Raw genomic sequence first — 20,414 nt, 5'->3', positions numbered from 1 at the left:
CCATATGATCCAGGAATTCCATTTCTGGGTATTTACTCAAAAGTTTTAAAATCAATGTATCAAAGAGATATCTGCACTCCCATGTTCATTGCAGCACTATTCACAATTACCAAGATATAGAAGCAACCGAAACGTTCATTAGCAGAGGAATGGATTAAAAAAGTGTAGTATATATATATATACACAACAGAATACTACTTAGACTTAAAAAGTTAAAAAAAAAACTTATCATTTGCAGTAACATGAATGAAATTACAGAACATTTTGCTAAGTAAAATAAGCCAGGCACAGAAAGACAAATATGTTCTCATTTATAAGTGGAATCTAAAACAATAGAATTCAAAGAAGCAGAGAGTAGAATAATGGTTATCAGAGGATGAGGGTTTGGGAGCAATGGTAAGATCATGGTCAAAGGCTCCTAAGCTTCAATTAGGAGGATTGCTTTTTTTGGTGGGGGATATACCGCACAGTGTCGTGAATATAGTGAATTGAAATGTATTATATATATTTGCATTTCAAAATCTCTAAGAGAGTGAATTGCAAATGTTCTCACCACAAAAGATAAGCATTTGCTGTGATGAATATGTTAATTACATTGATTTAATTATTCCACATTGTATTCCTCAATCATTGCATTGCTTTTACCCAATACATAGATACAACTATAATTTGTCCAATTATAATTAAAATATAAAAATTAAAAATTTTTCTGGTTGTAAAGTAGTATATTTTTGCCAGGGAGAAGTATATATGATGGCACTCCCAAACCGAGGGCATCCTATAAAATAATTGACCAGTACTCTTCAAAAGTGTTAGGGATATAAAAGGAGAAAAAACTAATGTGCTGCCACAGATTTGAGAAGTCTAAGAAGACGTGATGAATAAATTAAATCTTGGACCAGGAAAATTTTATTTCAGTATAAAATTATTTCAAAATATAAAGTATAAAAACATTAAAAATACCAATGAATTACAACTCAGAGTCATTTCCTATTGATTACTTGGAATTTTAGTATCAGTCTTCAATGTATTTTTTTTTCTTTCTTTTTTTCTGAGACAGAGTCTCACTCTGTCACCTAGGCTGGAGTGCAATGGTGCAGTCTCGGCTCACTGCAACCTTCGTCTCCAGGGTTCAAGTGATTCTTGTGCCTCGGCCTACTGAGTAGCTGGGATTACATGTGCCCGCCACCATACTCGGCTAATTTTTGTATTTTTACTAGAGATGGGGGTTTTGCCATGTTGGCCAGGCTGGTCTTGAACTCCTGGACTCAAGTGATACCCCCTGCCTCCATTTCCCAAAATGCTGGGATTACAGGCGTGAGCCACCAGGCCCCGCCTTGAATATTTAAAAAAATCATCATGTACCATGCTTCAGTGTTTAAAGTCAATGAAGTTAAAAAAATACCTAACATGTCTGAAATTATTGATAGGAGAATTAAGCAATTGACAGACAGTTGTTGAATTACGAATGGTACATAAAAGTTAAGCAACTGAAAAAAAAACAATTATTAATGCCAGATAAAATTTAAAGATAATTCTTCTGTAAAATAAATTTAATTGTTTAATTGTATAAGGTATAGCTCTGTTGTAAATAATATTTACATACATAATAACATAACCACTTGATGTGTTTATATTATGTAACCAAAATTAGGATTCAGCTATATGAAGAGAATGAATGACCTTGTGATGTTGTGTGAAGTACAGGAGATAAAGTACTAAATCTCCATCTAGCATACTGGAAAATTAATAGATATTGTCCAAAATGGAAAAGCAAAATATAGGGTTCAAAACATGTTACATAGAGATCTTCAGTAAATACCAGAGGAATCAGATTGAGAGTTTAAAGTGTTTGCCTTAGAGCAGACCCTGCAAATTTTGGGAGTGAGCATTGGTATTGTTTATTATAAGAAGCTTAATATTAATAATAGCACTGGACTCATTAAAAATTCACCGTATTCACTTATTTTTGGTTGGTTGCTCTCAAGTCCTGGAGCACAGCTGTTATCTTAATATCTTTCTGCATTGTATTCCTGTGGGTTCCCAGCAGCCATTTTTGTTTTAAATATTCTGTTTCTTGGACCCCATATCTTGCTTGGTCTACTCTCTCATTTTGGTAGAAACATCATCGAGTAGATTCCTGAAAAACTTTAACATTTTGATACATTCAGAAAAAAATTGATACTCTAATTTCTCATTTGATTGATACCAAATTCTAAATTAGAAATTATACTCCTTCAGAATTTCACAGGCATTATTCTATTGATTTCTAACTTCTAGAAGTGATGCTGAGAAATTTCAAACTCATCGTAATTTCTAACCCTCTGTATATCAGTTGTATGTTTTTTTTTTTCTTTCTGAAAGCTTGTTTTTCTCTTTATCTGTTGTGTTTTGAAATGTCACGATATAATTTGGAGTGAGGCTATTTTCATCCAATGCTCTAGGCAATCAGCAGCACCTTTCAAGATGAAAATCTATGTTCTTTAGCTCTGGGAAAGGTATTGGATGCTTTTTTTATGTCGTTTTTCTCACTTTTGTTTTCTCTATTAGATCTTACAGAAACTTCTATTATTTGGATATTAGATCTCCTGGCCCGATGTACTAATTGCCGTATCTTTTTCTTTGTTATGTTTTCCCATATATATTCTCTTTTCTCTACTTTGTTTATCTTTTCTAGTGAGTTGTTTACTTTTGCCATAATATTTTTAATTCTCAAGACTCCTTTTACTCAAAAAGTTTTTAAAAATAGTATTCTGTCTTGTTTACTGAAATGATTTATTTTTTTCCTTCTGAGATTATTAATGATACTTTTTATTTTAGAAGTTGCTTGTTTAATCTCTGTTTCCTTGCAGATGCTTTATATTTATTGTATTGTTTTCAACTCTCTCTGGTGATTCCTAGTTGCATGTTCAAGATTCCTAGTTTCATGTTCAAGAGCAAGAGGCTGACAATCTGTTTGAATCTATGAAAACATATATGAGACTAGCCAGTCTTGGACTTCACTCTGATGTAATTTAACCAAGCTGTTTCCTTGAGGGAACTTGATATTAATATCTTTACGTCTTCCCTTTTCTGTAGGCTACATTTCAAAGACAGATATGTTCTAATCTTGCTCCCAATCTCTTTCAATCCAGAGTCCCTCTGGTAAATATCCACAAGACAATAAACTTCTGATCTCCTAGAGCGAGTGAGGGGCAACTGCACATCTGTCTAGAGGACGGAAAGGAATCTGGGGCCTATTTATTCCAAAATGTCTAGAAAATCACCTGGATTTTAGTCTGAGTTTCGACTTGAGAGTTACCTGTAGATACCGTTTCTTTAGTCTTTTGCTAGTTCTGCAGTGTGGATTGCTTTGTGGATTTCCTTAGTTAAAACTAAGCTCTGATTTTTTATCTTGCCCAAATTCCTACCTAAAGGGTCTAGGGAGTCATGCCGTACAAACTGTAAATTCTCATCAGATGGGTTTTATTTGACGCTATATATTATGACTTACTTTTCAATCTGACTCTGGCATAACATTACGAGACAAGAAATATTTAGCCCCAAAATGTATTTCTTTACTATACCTTAAAATTGCCCTGCAAAGTCTGTTGTGGGAAAAATCCACATTCTATAGAAAATCTCCTTTCCCATTTGTTTTCCTTCCTCTCTTCCCAGATCTAGGAGATAATCAACTAAGAGCCAGGCACCCTTTTAAGTCAGATAAGAAACAATTTACAACCTGCTCTCTCTGAAGTCTCCGATCTGAGAGTTTCCTCTGCACAATAAAACTTGGTGTCCACAATCCTTTATCTTTAACCTGAACATTCCTTTCTATGGATACCCAGTCTTTAGACAAACTCAACTGACTGTCAACCAGAAAATGTTTAAATCTTCCTATAGCTGGAAGCCCCCGCTTTGAGTTGTCCTGCCTTTCTGAACAAAACCAATGGATTTCTTAAGTGTATTTGATTGATGTCTCATGCCTCCTGGAGCTATATAAAACCAATCTGTGCCCCAACCACCTTGCACATGTTCTCAGGACCTCCAAAGGGCTGTGTCATGGGCCATGGTCAGTCATATTTTGCTCAGAATAAATCTCCTAAAATATTTACAGAGTTTGACTCTTTTCATTGACATTAGCATTGACTGAAGATTTCGCTTCCACAGGTTTGCTAAATTGCTTATTACTTGACCTTCTATTAAGCAGCTTTTCAATTCTTACTGCTGTAAGTAATTGTAACTGCTGTTACTTTCTAATTCAATTTGTCACTCTGTGTTCATGCCTTTTAAAAAATTTTCTTAATTATTGTTATTTAAGTCAGTGTAAAAGAATGTACAAGTGAATTCATGTACTTAAACAGCCATATTTATCTGAAATTCTTAGAAAGTTTCTTGAGGCCTGAATTACTTGTCATTATAACTCATGATTTTCTCTTATCCTGTGGTCAGTCAGCCTCATATGCATGAGTCCTTAGGAATCAAGCAGGCAAAGGAATTAGACTGTTAGGGCCCTTCAGAGAACAGAAAGATGTTTTATGACTTCGAGAAAAAGGTAATTATAGTACGGAAATACATACGTGAAAGGACTTACAGATCTTAACAATCCCAGGGTGAGAATGATATGACTTCTGTGGAACTGATTACTGCTATCTGGCCGTATTAATGGTACTTAGTGAAGCAATTGACAGTTCCTCAACTACTCTATTGAAAGACAGAAGTGGAAGGAAATATTGCTTGTGGGCAGAAATACATATGCACACTTACCTTTATACTCATGCACACAAAACGAGGTTTCAGTTAACAAGAGACCAAATGTACAAGGAAGCTCTCCTAAAATTAAAATGGAGCTAAAAAATTCCTATTGCCTAGTGACGTCATAGCCATTGTAGTGTTGTAGCACAGTGCACTAACTTTTCCTGACAACTATTAAAGAATAATAAAAAGTTTATAAAAGTTCAAATAAAATGCCAATATCTCATCAGTTTCACTTCCTCCTTCGTTACAATGATTTACAAATAAAAAATACAGTCATTAAAAGATGGTGATGAGTGGTTTAACAATGGGGATTCTTTCCGAGAAATCCATCATTTGGTGATTTTGTCATTGTGTGATCATAGAGTATACCTACATAAACCTACATGGTAGAGCCTACTACATACCTGGGCCATGTGGTGCTGTCTATTGCTCCTAGGCTATAAACCTGTATGGTATGTTACTGTAATTAATACTGTGGGTGATTGTATCACAATGCTAAGTATTTATGTATCAAAATATATCTAAACATAGAAAGGGTACAGTAAAAATGCAGTATGAAAGATTAAAAATGCCACACCTCTGTAGGGCACTTACCATGAATGAAGCTTGCAATAAAGCAAGTTGTTCTGGGTGAGTCAGTGGGTGAGTGGTGAGTGAATATGAAGACGTGGGATGTTACTGTACACTACTGAAGACTTTATAAACACTGTACACTTAGGCTACATGAAATTTATAAAAAGATATTTTTCTGTGTTCAATAATTAATAATCTCAGCTTACTGTAACTTTTTTATTTTATAAGCTTTTTTAACTTTTTGACTCTTTTGTAATAACTTAGCTTAAAACGCAAACATATTGTACAGTTGTAAGAAATATTTTTTCTTTATATCCTCATTGTATAAACTTTTTCTGTTTTTAAATTTTGAATTCTTTTGTTCTTTACTTTTCAAACTTTTTTGTTAAGAACCAAGACAAAACACACACATTAGCCTAGACCTACACAAGGTCAGGATAATCAATATCTTCCACCTCCATATCTTGTCCCATTGGAAGGTGTTCAAGGGGAATAACAAGCATAGAGCTGCCATCTCTTATGATAAAAATGCTCTTTTCTGGAACACCTCCTGAAGAACCTGCCTGAGGCTGTTTTATATTTGCCATTTGTAAATAAGTAGGAGTACTCTCTAAAATAACAATTAAAAAGTATAGTATAATAGATACATAAACCACTAACATAGTCATTTATTATTATGTACTGTACATAATTATATGTGCTACAGTTTTTTAACTTTTATTTTAGGTTGGAGGTACATGTGCAGGTTTGTTACATAGGTAAATTTATGTCACATGGGATTGCTGTACACATTATTTTGTTGTCCAGGTACTAAACCTAGTTAGTACCCTATAGTAATTTTTTATGCTCCTCCACTCTCCACCCTCAAGGAGGCTCCTTTGTCTGTTGTTCCCTTCTCTGTGTTCTTTAGTTCTCACCATTTAGCTCCCACTTATGAGTGAGAACATGTGGATGGAGCTGGAGGCCATTATCCTTAGCAAACTAACACAGGAATAGAAAACCAAATACTGTATGTGCTATAGTTTTATATGACTGACAGCACAATAAGTTTACACCAGAATTACAAAAAAAATGTACATTGCACTATGACTTTATGACAGCTGCATCATTAGGCAATAAGAATTTTTCAGCTCCACTATGATGTTGTAAAACCACCATAGTATATGTAGTCCATCACTGACCAAAACTTTGTTATGAGAAGCATGATTACATATACGTACATATAAATACCCTACCACACATAGATATACATACACAAACATGTATAAATGTATATTTGCGTGAATTATATATAAGCCCATATATGTGTATGTATAAGCCATATATTTGTATGTATGTATATGATTTGTTTTAAACATTTGGCTCACAAAATTACGAAGGCTGGCAAGTTTGAAATATACAGGACAGGCCAGCAAGCTGAAAACTCAGGCAGGTGTTGATATTACAATCTTGAGTCCAGAATTTTTTGCGTGAGCCAGCAAGCAGCAAACTCAGACAAGACTTTGTTGTAGTCTGAAGTGTGAAACCTGAAGGGAATGCTGGAAGGCTGGAAACTCAGAAGGGATTTCTATTTTGAAATATTGAGGCAGAATTTCTTTGCCCTGGGAAACAAGAGATTATGCTCTTAAGGTCTTCCATTGGTTGGATGAGTTCCTCTCATTACTGAGGGTAATCTACTTTACTTAAAGTCAACTTATTGTAGACATTATTGTAGACTAGTCACACCTACAAAATGTCTTCACAGCAACATCTTAGCTGTGTTTGAGCAAATTACAGGGCATAGCCTAATCAAATTGACACATGTAGTTAACCATTACATATCCTATCCTTCAAAATGTCTGCCTTTTGATGATAAATTCTGCTAAATGTAATAAGAAATAAATCAAATCTCAATGACATTTTTAAAGATACTGATTCAGGTCATAAAAAATGAAGACATAAAACATTTCCTATATGCAGAAAAAAAATGATTGTCACTGTAGATAATCCAAAGAATCTACGAAAAAATCTCCAAAACCCAGAACTAGAACCTAGCATTGTCACAGGCTACAAGGTAAATGAACAACAATCGATCGTAATTCTACATAAAAACAGTAAAACATTTGAGTATAATGCCAACAAAACAGGTGTGAGACATGTATAGAGAAACTAGAAAATTTTGATCAAAGATATTAAAAATGATCTAAATTAACTGAAACAGATGCAATGTTTATGAATTAGTACACTCAATACAGTAAATATGTCAGTAGTCGAATTGATATACAGGTCCAATGCAATTCCTGTCAAAATCCCAGCAAAATTTATATTCATGTAGACAATGTTGCTCTAAAATTTATGTGAAAAGACAGAGGAACTTGTAAAACTAAAATAATTTTGAAAAACAAGAATAAGGTGAGAAGAATTCGTCTACTCAAGTTTAAAACATGTTTAGCTGTAGCCATCAAGAATATGTAGTATTGTTGGAGCGATAGATACATAGCTCAATGAAACAGAATAAAGAACCCAGAAATAGACCTACACAAATATATAAACTAATTGTGGAGAACAATGAAGAAGCAATTCAATGGACAAAAGATAACCTTTCAACAAATACTGCAGGAGCAACGGGATATTCATAGGCACAAAATTAACTTTAGTCAAAGGCCCACACATTATACAAATATTAACTCAAAATGGGTCTTGGATTTAAATGTAGAATGTAAAACTGTGGGAGATCATTCAGAGTGGCAGGAGAAATTATAGGAATAGAAAGAAGCAAACCTTCTTGGAAGGCCAGGGAGTTTTGCATAGCTTCAGATAGTTTGGATGAAGGCAGCCATAGTCTCCTTGCATATCTCCAAACATAGGGGATAATCTTTGATATATATGGGATGGCAAAAAGTTATTTGACTGAATACCAAAAGTATGATTCACGAAGGAATAAAGTGCTAAACTGTACTTAATCAAAATTTAGATTATTTCTTTGCTCTGTTCAAGATCCCATCAAGAGGTGCAAAAACAAGCTATGATTTGCTGACACATATCTATCAAAGGACTAATGTCTAGAATATATATTGCAGTGTAAAATGATGCAACATTTCTGGAAAACAGGTTGGTGATTTTTCAAAAAGCTAAATGTACAACCACCATACAAGTCAGCAGTTTCGCTCATGGACACTTATTCCAAAAAATAGTAAAATAATAAAATTATGCTAACACAAAAGCTTGTACATGAATGCTTGTAGCAGAGTCATTCACAACTGTCAAAAGCTGGAAACAACTCAAATGTCCTTCAGTAGGTAAATTATTTAACAAACTGTGGTGTGTACATACAATGAAATACTGTTTGGCAATAAACATAAATAAGGCTGATGAATCCTCACAGAATTATCTCAAGTGAAATAAAGATAATCCCAAAGTTTACATACTGCATAATTCCATTTAAATAATGTTCTTGAAATTATATTATTTCAAGATATTATAGAAATTAATATATTTGATAATGTAGATAAAATTATAGATATTATTATCTGAAAATATTAAGAAATGATAATGTAGAAATAGAGATTACTTCTTCATGCATATAATTATAAATAATTTTATAATGATAATGGTATTATAGAAATTCTGATAATATTATAGAAATGGAGAACAAATTGGTGATTGCCACAGAATAAAGGCATGGAATTGGGATAGGAGGGAAGTGAGTGTGGTTTTAAAAGGGCTACATGAGGGATCGCATCATGGTGGAAATGTTCAGCATCCTGACCCTATCAACGCTAATAATGTATTTGTGATACTGTACTATAATTTTGCAAGATATACTATGAGGAGAATTGGGTAAAAGACACACAAGATCTCTGTATTTTTCTTCACAACTGTTTGCAAATTTACAGTTATATCAAAATTAACAGTTTAATTTTAAAAAATGAAAGATCTTTGATGACAAAAATCAAAGAAAACCAAACATGGAGATATGAAAGAAGTACATTTAAAGATTCAATATGAATAAATTTCAATATTTCCAAATTAATTAATTTTTAGATTTAATGCACTTCCAATTATAATTTCAGCCCAATGTTTTTATAAAGGCAGGCTAATTGTAAAATCTATATGAAAATGAAAGGTATCTAGAATATTTTAAGCAATTTTCATAAGTGAAGCAAAGATTGAGGCCTTATACCACGTCACTTTTAGAGCTAATCTAAAGCTACAATAATTAAGACTGTGCAGAAGTAAGACTAGTATACATTAATAGATCATGGAAACAAACAACAACAAGAAATATTTATTCAGTTATTTTATTTTTAATAACATTACCAAAACAATCCAGTAAGAAAAAAATATTTACCACAAGGATGCTATAACTAAATGTCCACAAGGAAAAAAAGGTAACCACTATCCAATATCATACACATAATTTAATTTGAGATAAACCATATATTTTAAAATAAAAATAATAAACTTTCTACAAGAAAACATCATGTGATATATTTATATGTGATATATAAAATGTGGTATATTTATATAATAGGATGCTGTTAATAAATGAAAGGGACAATTGCTAATAACAAAAAGAAAGATGAATTGCAGAAGCAGTATGCTAAATAAAGCAAGTTCTATATGAAAGCGTACACACTGATTTCATTTATATGAAAGTTTTTTAACTGGCAAAACTAATGTATAAAAAAATCAGAGAAGTCATTGCCTCTGGTATCAGGGTCATTAAAAATCCCACATAAATGGCATTATAAAATTCTCAGAAATAATGGTATGGTATCATATTTTGATAAAGATTTGAGTTTCACAGGTGTTTATACTTGCTTAAGCTCACCTAGTTGTGTGCTGGAGTTTGTATAATTACCTACATGTAATTTTGTTTTCTAAAAAATAGCTAGCTAAAAAATATCCATAAAAGAGTGATGCCACAAGATGGCCAGGTAGAGGCATCTGGAGCTTGTACCCTTCAATAAGAAAGGAACAAATTAAAATAGAAATGAAACATACAAAAGCCTATTAGGTATTAGCCAATTGCTTCACTACTGGGCATAGTGAAGCAGTATTAAGAGGCAAGTGTATAGCAATAAATATATTCATCAGAAAAGTAGAAAGATTTCAAATAAATGACATCATGATGCATTTCAAGAACTAGAAAAGCAAGAAAAAAATGAAACCCAAAATTAGTAGAAGCAAATAAAGCATAAAAATCAGGACAGAAATAAATAACCAAAATCGGGACCACAAAAAAGTAGAGAAGACCAATGAAACAAAAAGTTGGTTTTCTGAAAAGAAAATTAACAAATCATTAGCTAGACTAAGGAAAAAAGAGAGAAGACACAAATAAAGTCATAAACCAAAAAGGAGACCTCACAACTGATACAACAGAAATACAAAGGATTATTAGAGATTATGAACAATTCACCAATAAATTTGAAAAGGTGGAGGAAATGGATTAATTCCTAGACACATGCAACCTATCAAGATGGAACCCAAAAGAAGTAGAAAACTTGAACAGACCAATCACAAGTATTGCGTTTGAACCAGTAATGTCTCCCAACAAGAAAAAGTCCAGGAAGGGATGAAGTCACTGCTGACTTCCACTGCAGTTTTGAAGATCTATTACTGATTATTCTCAAACTATTTCAAAAAATTGAAGAGAAGGGAATTCTTCCGAACTCATTCTACAAGACCAGCATAATCTTGGTAGCAAAAACAAGGACACGAGAAAAACAAACAAAACAAACAAACAAAACCCTATAGTCCAATATTCCTGATGAACTTAACTTAGATAAAAAGTGCTCAGCAACATGTGAGCAAAACAAATCCAATAGCACATTAAAAAGATCACTGCATCAGTCTATTTACATTGCTATAAAGAAATACTTGAGGCTGGGTAATTTACAAAGAAAAGAGGTTTATTTAGGCTCATGATTCTGCAGTCTGTGCTGTAGAAGTGTGGTGCTGCTATTTGCTTCTGATGAAGGCTTTAGGAAGCTTACAATCATGATGGAAGGAGACGGGGAGAAGGCGTATCGCATAGTGAAAGCAGTAGTAGAGTCGAGGAGGTGCCCCTGCTACTCTCTTAAACAACCAGATCTCATGTGAGCTATGAGTGAGAATTCACTTATTACCACAAGGAGGGCAACAAGACATTCATGATGGATCTACTCCCATGACCCAAACACCTCCCACTAGGCCCCAGCTCTAACATTGGAAATCACACTTCAACATGAGATTTGGAGGAGACAAATATCCAAACCATATCAATCATACACCACAATCAAGTGGAATTTATAACAAGGATGTTCAGCATACTCAAATCAATAAACAGGATACAGCCTATCAACATAATGAAGGACTAAAACCATATGATTATATAAAGAGTTTTAGAAAAAGCATTGAAAAATATTCAACATCCCTTCATGAATAAAAATCTCAATAAATTATGTATAAAAGGAATGTACTTCAAAAAAAAATAATGGCCACACATGACAAACACAAAGCTAATATACTGAACAGGGGAAAGCTGAACGTTTTTTTTTCCTAAGAAATGGACCAAGACAAGCATGCCCATTCTCACCAGTCTTATTTGATACAGTACTGGAAGCCCTAGCCAGAGCAAATAAGGAAAAGAAAGAAACTAAGGGCATCCAAACTGGAAAAGAGGAAATAAAATTATCCCTGTTTGTAGATGAAATGATCTTATATATAAAAAGCCTAAAAACTCTACCAAAAAACTCTTAGAAGTGATGAATAAATTTGGTAATGTTGCAAGATACAAAACCAACCTACAAAAATCAACAGCATTTCTATACATGAACAACAAACTGGCTGAAAAATAAATTAAGAAAGCAGTCATTTACAATAGTTTAAAAAAAAGCAGTAAAATACTTAGAAATAAATTTGACCAAGGACGTGAAAAATCTCTGCAAGAAAAACTACAAAACATTGAAAAAAGAAATAGAAAAAGACAGAAAAATTGCAAAGACATATTACATTAATTGAATGGAAAAATTAATAATTAATGTTAAAATGACCATACTATTGAAAGTGATCTAGAGATTCAATGAAATGCCTATCAAAATGCCAGTGAAGTTTTTCATAGAAATAGAAAAAAAATCCTAAAATTCATATGGAACCACAAAAGACCTACAATAGCTAAAGCAATCCTGAGAAAGAAAGAACAAAGCTGGAAACATCTCACTACTAGATCTCAAAATATTCTTCAAGTTTATACTAACCAAAACAGCATGGTATTGACATAAAAACTGCCACATAAACCCACGGAATTAAATAGAGAACCCGTAAATTAATCCACATGTCTACAGTTGACTGATTTTTGACAAAGGCACCAAGAATATTCAATAGGGTAAGGACAGCCTCTTCAATAATTGGTGCTGAAAAAACTAAATATCCATATGCGGAAGGAAACTAGACCCCCACCTCTCACCTTATACAAAAATCAACTCAAAATGGATTAAAGGCCTAATTTTAAAACCCCAAACTATAAAACTACTAGAAAAACACACAGGGGAGATACCTCAGGACACTGATCTGGGAGAAGGTTTTATGAATAAGATTTCAAAAGCACAAGCAATAAAAGCAAAAATAGGATTATATAAAACTAAAAGCTTCTGCACAGCAAAGGGAAATAATCAACAGAGTAAAAATATTACCTACAGAATGGGAGAAAATATTTTCAGACTATTCATCTGACAAGGAATTAATTTCCAGAATATACTAGAAACTCAAACATTTCAACAGCAAGAGAAATAAACAATTTGATTAAAAAAAATGGGTAAATAGCACCATTCACAATATGAAATCAACCCAGTTGGCTCATGCCTGTAGTCCTAGCACTTTGGGAGGCTGAGACAGGCGGATTGCTGGAGATCAGGAGTTCAAGACCAGCCTCGGAAACATGGTGAAAACCCATCTCTACTAAAATACAAAAAAATAGCTGGGCATGGTGGCACATGCCTGTAGTTCCAGCTAGTAGTTCCAGCTACTCAGGAGGCTGAGGCACGAGAATTGCTTGAACTTGGAAGGCAGAGGTTGCAGTGAGCCAAGATCATGCCACTGCACTCCAACCTAGGCCACAGAGCAAGACTCTGTCTCAAAAAACAAACAAACAAAAACAAAAACGAATCAACCCAAGTGTCCATTAACAAACAAATGGACAAAGAAAACATGGTATGTATACCACATTTTTAATGGTCAAATGGAATACTATTTGGCCATAATCAAAGAACAAAATCATGTCATTTGCAAAGAAAAAAAGGGCAAGTAATCTCAGCAGACATTTATCTAAAGAAGACATACAAACGGCCAACAAATATGTGAAAAATGCTCAATATCACTAATCATCAGGAAAACGCGAATCAAAACCACAGTGAAATATCATATTGCCTCATCCCAGTTAGAATGGCTACTATGTAAAAGACCAACAAACAAACAAACAAACAAATGTACTGGCAAGGATGGGGAGACAATTGAAATCTAATGTACTGTTGGTGGGATGTTAACTGGTACAGCCATTATGGACAATGGTATGAAGTTTCCCCAAAAAAACTACAAATAGAACTGTCATGTATTAATAATTCAGCAATCTCTCTGCTGAGTATTTATCCAAAGAAAAGGAAATCTGTGTACTGAAGCAAAATCTTCACCCTCCTGGTTATTGCAGCATGATTCACAATAGCCAGAAAACGGAATCAACCAAAGTTTCCAACAACAGATGAATGGATAAAGAAAATATGAAATGTACACAAAATGGAATACTATTTAGCCTTAACAAAGAATGAAATCCTGGCATTTACAACAACACGAATGAGCCTGGATGACATAAGTGAAATAAGTGAAGAACAGAAAGTTAAATACCACATGTTCTTACTCATATGCAGAAGTTGATCTCATAGAAGGAATAGTAGAACAAAGGTTATTAGAAGCTGGGAAGATTAAAGGGAAGAGGGGAATAGGCAGAGATTTATTAAAGGATACAAAATTATAGCTAGATAGGAGAAATATGTTCTAGTGTTCTATAGCACTGTAGGATGACTATAGCTAACAATAACATATATCTTCAAATTGCTCCAGAGAAGATATTGAATGTTTGCAACACATAGAAATGATAAATGTTTGAGATGATGGATATGTTAATTACCCTTATCTGATCTCACTATATATCGTATGTACTGTAACATCACTATGTATCTCATAAACATGTACAATTATCTCTATTAAAGAATAAGTAATTTTTTAAAAACCCATAACCCAATATTGCATTTCAGCTTATTATATACTTAAATGTTTATTGTTGAGGTGTATAGATACCATCCTTTTATTTGACATGCATCCTATTAAGATGAATTAATAAATGGATAGATGTATAGGAATGTAAAATAAATATCGGAGAATATTAATAATGGTGGAATATTGGCAATACAATGTATTTTTCTAGGGTTGCCATTAACAAACTGGGTGTCTTAATCAAGAGAAATTTGTTGTCTTCCAGTTCCGGAATCTAGAAATCCAAGATGAAGATGTCAGTAAGTTTGTTTTCTTCTGAGGGCTGTAAGAATCAGTTTGATGCCTGTTACCTAGATTCTGGTAGTTTGCTGGCAATCTTTGACATTCCTTGGTTTAAAAGCATCACTCTGGTCTCTGTCTTCTCTTTACATGGAGTACTCCTTGCACATGTGTCTGTCTAAATTTCCCCTTTTCATAAGAACACCAGTCATAATGGCTTAGGTCCTACTCTAAAGACTTCATCTTAACCACTTATGTCTGTGACAACTCTATTTATTTTCAAATAACCTTACATTCTGAGTTACTCAGGGTTAGGACTTCAATGTAAAAATTTTAGGGGACCCACTTCAACCCACAACACACACACATATAATGCTTTAGTGTGAATTTTTCTTGTTAACAATAACTATACATGAAATTTAGGATTTAGAGGTTTTCACTTTCTATGCCACACATTTTTGCATTGTTCATGTTCTTACAGAGTACATGCATGCATACTTATCCAGAAGAAATTTTTCATGGATGATAAATCAAAAGCAATTCAGATATCCAGGAAATATGCTTTCCCCATTAGGCTGTTAATATATTCTGCTTATTTTCATTATTGTCATTATTAACTAAGATTATTAAGAATAAACATTCTTTGGGTTAAAGGTGTTTGCTAATAAGAATATCTGAGATCTCATCATTTACTCATTCACTCAATTTTAATATAAAATCTAACTTTTATTCTATTTATGGATTGATTTTTCCTTTTTTAAATTACTTTAATAAAAGAGAGATTTTATTATAGGGCCTTGCTTTTCTTACTTTTTCAATTAGTGTATTTGGAGCATTCATTCACGTAAGTACAAATATTTCTACTTAAGGAAGCACTGTAGTTTATTTACCCATCATTTAAATAATTTTGAGTTATTACCAATGCCTCCTAATTCCACACAATCTGTGGAGAATATGCTTGATGCATTTCAGTAATCTTATAGGATGAATTTCCCATAAATAAACTGAAAAATCCAATGATAACCACATAAACATTTTAACAAATACAAATTCCTAACTCAATATTTAAAAATATCTACTTGTTTATTTCTTCACCAGCAGCTCAAAATCCAAAAGTCTTAATATAGATTGATATTAATGCCTAACTTTATAAAGATTTTGTATTCATAGAGAAAAGAAACAGCCTTCCTACATAGCTAATTCTTACTCTATAAATACAAGTTTTATTATTTTATTGTTGGAAGTATACATAAATCAAAGTATTTTTAATTGATCTAAGATTCAGTGGCATTATTTCAAGAAGAAACATATGCTGTCTGTTCATATTATTGCTAACGTCACACCAATGGTTTCATTATAAGCAGTTTCTAAATTTATAGAAATGTATAGCTAAAATATACATTTGTATTCTAAACTCTACATCACGGTTCCAGGATGTCTTTATTAAAATAATGAAGTCGTGAGTGATAAGACTGCAGGAATATCAAGACAGAATAAAGGTGTTATCTGTAATTAGATTACATTTTTGCCTTCATGCATCAAAATGCTTTATATTTTAAATCAAAATTGGCAAGCATTTAAATATCACGATGAGGTAACTCAGTTTTTACTTAAATACATAAATTAGCATATGCAACGCAGTTTGCTAGTTTGATTATCAGGCACATATTATGCATTATAAAATGCAGTAAAATCTGTCATTACACATTGAGTTGAATGAGAAAATGATTTAGAAGTTTCAAAGTAAAATTATAATAAGCTACTTTTTATTCATACAGAACTTCTTTCCAATGATGTGCATTACTGATATATATCACATCATAGATATATGATGTGTATACACATATATTGTACATTTACCTCTAAAAAATCCTTTTCACTTCATCTTTGTACATCAGGATATTATTTTATCTCACTACAGCAAAAAGAGTAGCAACTATGGAGGAATTTTTTAGTGAGTCAGTGTTAAAAATATTCATTGGTAGCCAATCTCAACATATGTTAAATGCTGGAGTAACTCACTTTCTCACCATCCTATATACATAATAAATTTTAAACAACACACATAATATGATTTTTAATGCACAATTCAATTTTAAATGTGTAAAGAGAGTGTCATTTTGGAAAACATAAATAACCTATGTAAATATTTGCGATTTTTCCTTTTTAAAAAATTTATTAAACATGAGAAATGTAGAGGATATTTAGATAATCACCCATTTATTCACCACAAAAAATTAACAAAGATTACCGTTTTGCTATTTCAGCTATATCTTTTTATAAAGAAAGAATTGCTATTTTTGCAGCTGACTCTGCCTTACTTTCCCCTACAAGTTAAATCACTCTTCTGAAGCCAGTTGTACATTTCTTCTATCCATGTTTATATAGTTTTACTTCATATGTGTATATTCATAAACAACGTTAGTATTTTTAAATATTGTAACTTTTATATAAAAGGTATCATGTTATATGTACTTGGTAATTCCTTACATTTGACCCTTCAATATTCTTAATATTTTTATATTGATATGTAAAGCTTTAACTCATGTATTTCACTGCCATATATTTTTTCATTAAATTTGTGTACTAAAATCAACTTACCTATTTCCAATTGAAGAATTTCTTTTTCCTTTTAAAAATTATTACAAGCAATTGTGTAATGAACATTTCATGAACATTTTCCTGTGTACATGTGCAAATGCTTCTTCTCGTTACAAACTTAAATAAAATAATTTCAAGGTTGTATTAGAGTATGTCTATCTTTATTTTTCTGGGTTTGCTAGTCCCCTTTCCAAATTGGTAAAATTGTAATACAAAATTAAAACAATTTTGTATAGTTGGTACAAAATTGTACCAACTCTACTGCTATAGTTAGTACAAGGAAATTTATTTTTTTCCATGTCTCTGCTAATATGAGGTATGGGAATAATTTTTAAAAATCTTTTTCAATTTGATGGATTTTAAATAGAACATTAATGTTTACATTTCCATCTCAGTGCTATGGAAGATAGAGATATTCTGCAAATTCCATATAGCCTTCTTCTAGTGTGAATTTCTACTACTGTATCCACAAAAAAAGTTCAAAATCTCTAGTTCCAGACAAATTTAAGAAATTTGCCACACATAAATATTTAGAATATATTTGAGATAGCTTGCTTGTAAATAGCATCTGAGATAGCTTGCTTGTAAATAGCAAACTGTCCCCAAATCTTTCATTGAATAATCAATTTATTAATTCTAATATGTGTAGTCCGTTCTTTAACATATGTAGTGCCATTCTTGTGATATATCTAGTTCCATACACATGTGGATTAATTTCTGCATTGTTTTTAATTTGACTCTTTATATCCTGTGTCATAGTTTACTCTTTATATTGCTATTGCATTATAATTATTTCCAATATCTGAAGAAAATCCTCCCAGCCCCCCTTGCTCTTAATATTTTATTTTATCACTGTCTTGGCTCTTTATTTTTTCATATGAAATTTTTGTTAGTCAAATTTCTCATAATAAATCTTCCCATCCAAAACATGATTAGCCACTCTATTTTGTTAAATTTTTGCCTGAATAATATTTTGTTTTTTCTCCATATAGATTTTACATGTATATATTTCAAAGATTATACCTAGACAATTTTAAATATTGTTACTATTATACAGAGATATTCCTTATAGATTCACAATTATTAATTTTTCCAGTTTTTATATTCAGATATATAAGAAATCTATTTTTGCCTATGTCAATGACATATTTAGCAGTTTAAAAAAGTAGTATGAAAAAAGCAGAAAATATTCTGGAAAGAAAGACAAAACATAAACATAGAAGGCAAATCAGTGGTTGGAGGTAGAATATTGTGTGTGGAGAGGGAGGTTTTTCACAAATGGGAGCATGAGGAAACTTTTGGGATGATGGAAATGTTCTTTATGTCAACTGTGTGTGGTAGGAGACAGAGTACTCTATGAGTTGCCTAAACCCACAAAACTGTACATGATAGAGATGGAATTTTACAGTCTGTAAATTTTACAAAGTGAATAACCAGAATGAAGGAAAAATTCAAAATGGAATAAGAACTATAACAAATAAATCTACTACTTATAATTAATATAACCACATTGAAGGCATTGGGAAAAGAAAAACTAACCTAAATAAATTTGGAGAACGATATTTTGCTATTACATCATAAGGCAAAAGACAAAAGGACTATACACAATTACTGTAGTCTAGTCAGCATTTTTTTTTTTTTTATCCACAGGTAAACTCACAGGTTTGCAAATCTGAAACTACTTTCAGAAAATACTATGGTTGAATACTATCCACTATTGTGGTTAATGAGGGCAGTTTTTTCACTGTCATAGAATGAGGTTACATAAGAAGACTAGAAGGAATCCTATGGTGTGGACTAAAATTGAGGAATTAGCATGAGCACACAGCTTTTCAAAATATATACAGTTGACCCTCCACATCCGTGAATTCCACATCTATGGGTTCAACCAATCATAGATGGAAAATATTCAGGAAAAAATGTACTGAACATATACAGACCTTCAAATTGTCATTATTTCCTACACAAGAAACCAGAGCTCATTGGAAGAGTCATTGATTCAAGGGATGGAACACACAAAAGCAAAATGTGGGAAATTTTGTGATCCCAGAATATAAGGAGGTTTGGAAGGCAGGATGTAGGGAAGGAAGACTGAATTACATAGGAACCAAGCTGAAAGAGCTCTCCCTGACCAAAGCTGAAACAATTTGAATAATAAAATAAATGACCATATTACTGGAATAAAACCCAAAGAGTAAATAGCTTTTATACTGACATAATTAATTGTAACAAATAAATAAAGACAAGAGAAGAGACAGCTCTTCATTAAAGAGGAATTTCAATATGTAACCATTAAAGGAATATAGAAAATAATAATTCCAGTTTGAATACTGAAGTAATAATTTTCCCATTCAAGGTTCACTGGTGGTTTTTAAAATTAGTTAGTGTAAGTTTGAGGCAATACAAGATATTTGCATAGTCTCAAAATATCTTTCTCAAAATGTGCCTTAATGGCACAGGGAAAAATAGTAACTATAGAATTAAAAAAAAAAAACCATCAGGTACAACCTAAACCAAGTAATCAAGGTTAACATCACCAGTAATACCATATTTTGATATCATGTATCTACCGATTTGACACACTGAAGGGTACAGGGATCTTAGGATGTTATATTTTTGAGAAAAAAATCATTACCTTAAGGGAATCATAAAGAAACACAAATCAAGGGACATTCTACAAAGTGATTGATCAGTACTCGTCCAAGTGTCGAGATCATAAAAATAAGTGGAAACTGAGGAACTATTACAACTTGGGAAAGACTAAGAAGACATGACAACTATATGCAATTTGAGGCTCCAGATTCAATCTTGTAACAGAAAAATAATAATAGCAGAAAAATTGGTGATATCCAAAAAGGGTCTGAGGTTTAGTTAATAGTAGACTATAAATATTAAATGCTTAATTTTAATAATTGAACTATGGTTATGTATGATGTTAACATTAGAAGAAGCAGGGTGGAGATTTATAAGAAAACTATGCATTAAGATTATTTCAA

The 20,414-nt window shown here is 32.4% G+C and overlaps 1 long non-coding RNA gene across 1 annotated transcript in view; it reads left to right on the top strand.

Moving 5' to 3' along the window:
- Positions 1-20,414, top strand: part of LOC134756793 (uncharacterized) — a 1,394,997-nt gene that overhangs the window by 1,172,973 nt on the left and 201,610 nt on the right. The window lies entirely within an intron of this gene.

The sequence above is a fragment of the Gorilla gorilla genome, chromosome 12 (genome assembly GCF_029281585.2).
Source record: "Gorilla gorilla gorilla isolate KB3781 chromosome 12, NHGRI_mGorGor1-v2.1_pri, whole genome shotgun sequence".
In the NCBI taxonomy this organism is placed as follows: Eukaryota; Metazoa; Chordata; class Mammalia; order Primates; family Hominidae; genus Gorilla; species Gorilla gorilla.
Note: the sequence above shows the minus strand (reverse complement) of the source record. Positions and strands in the feature narration are given on the sequence as shown.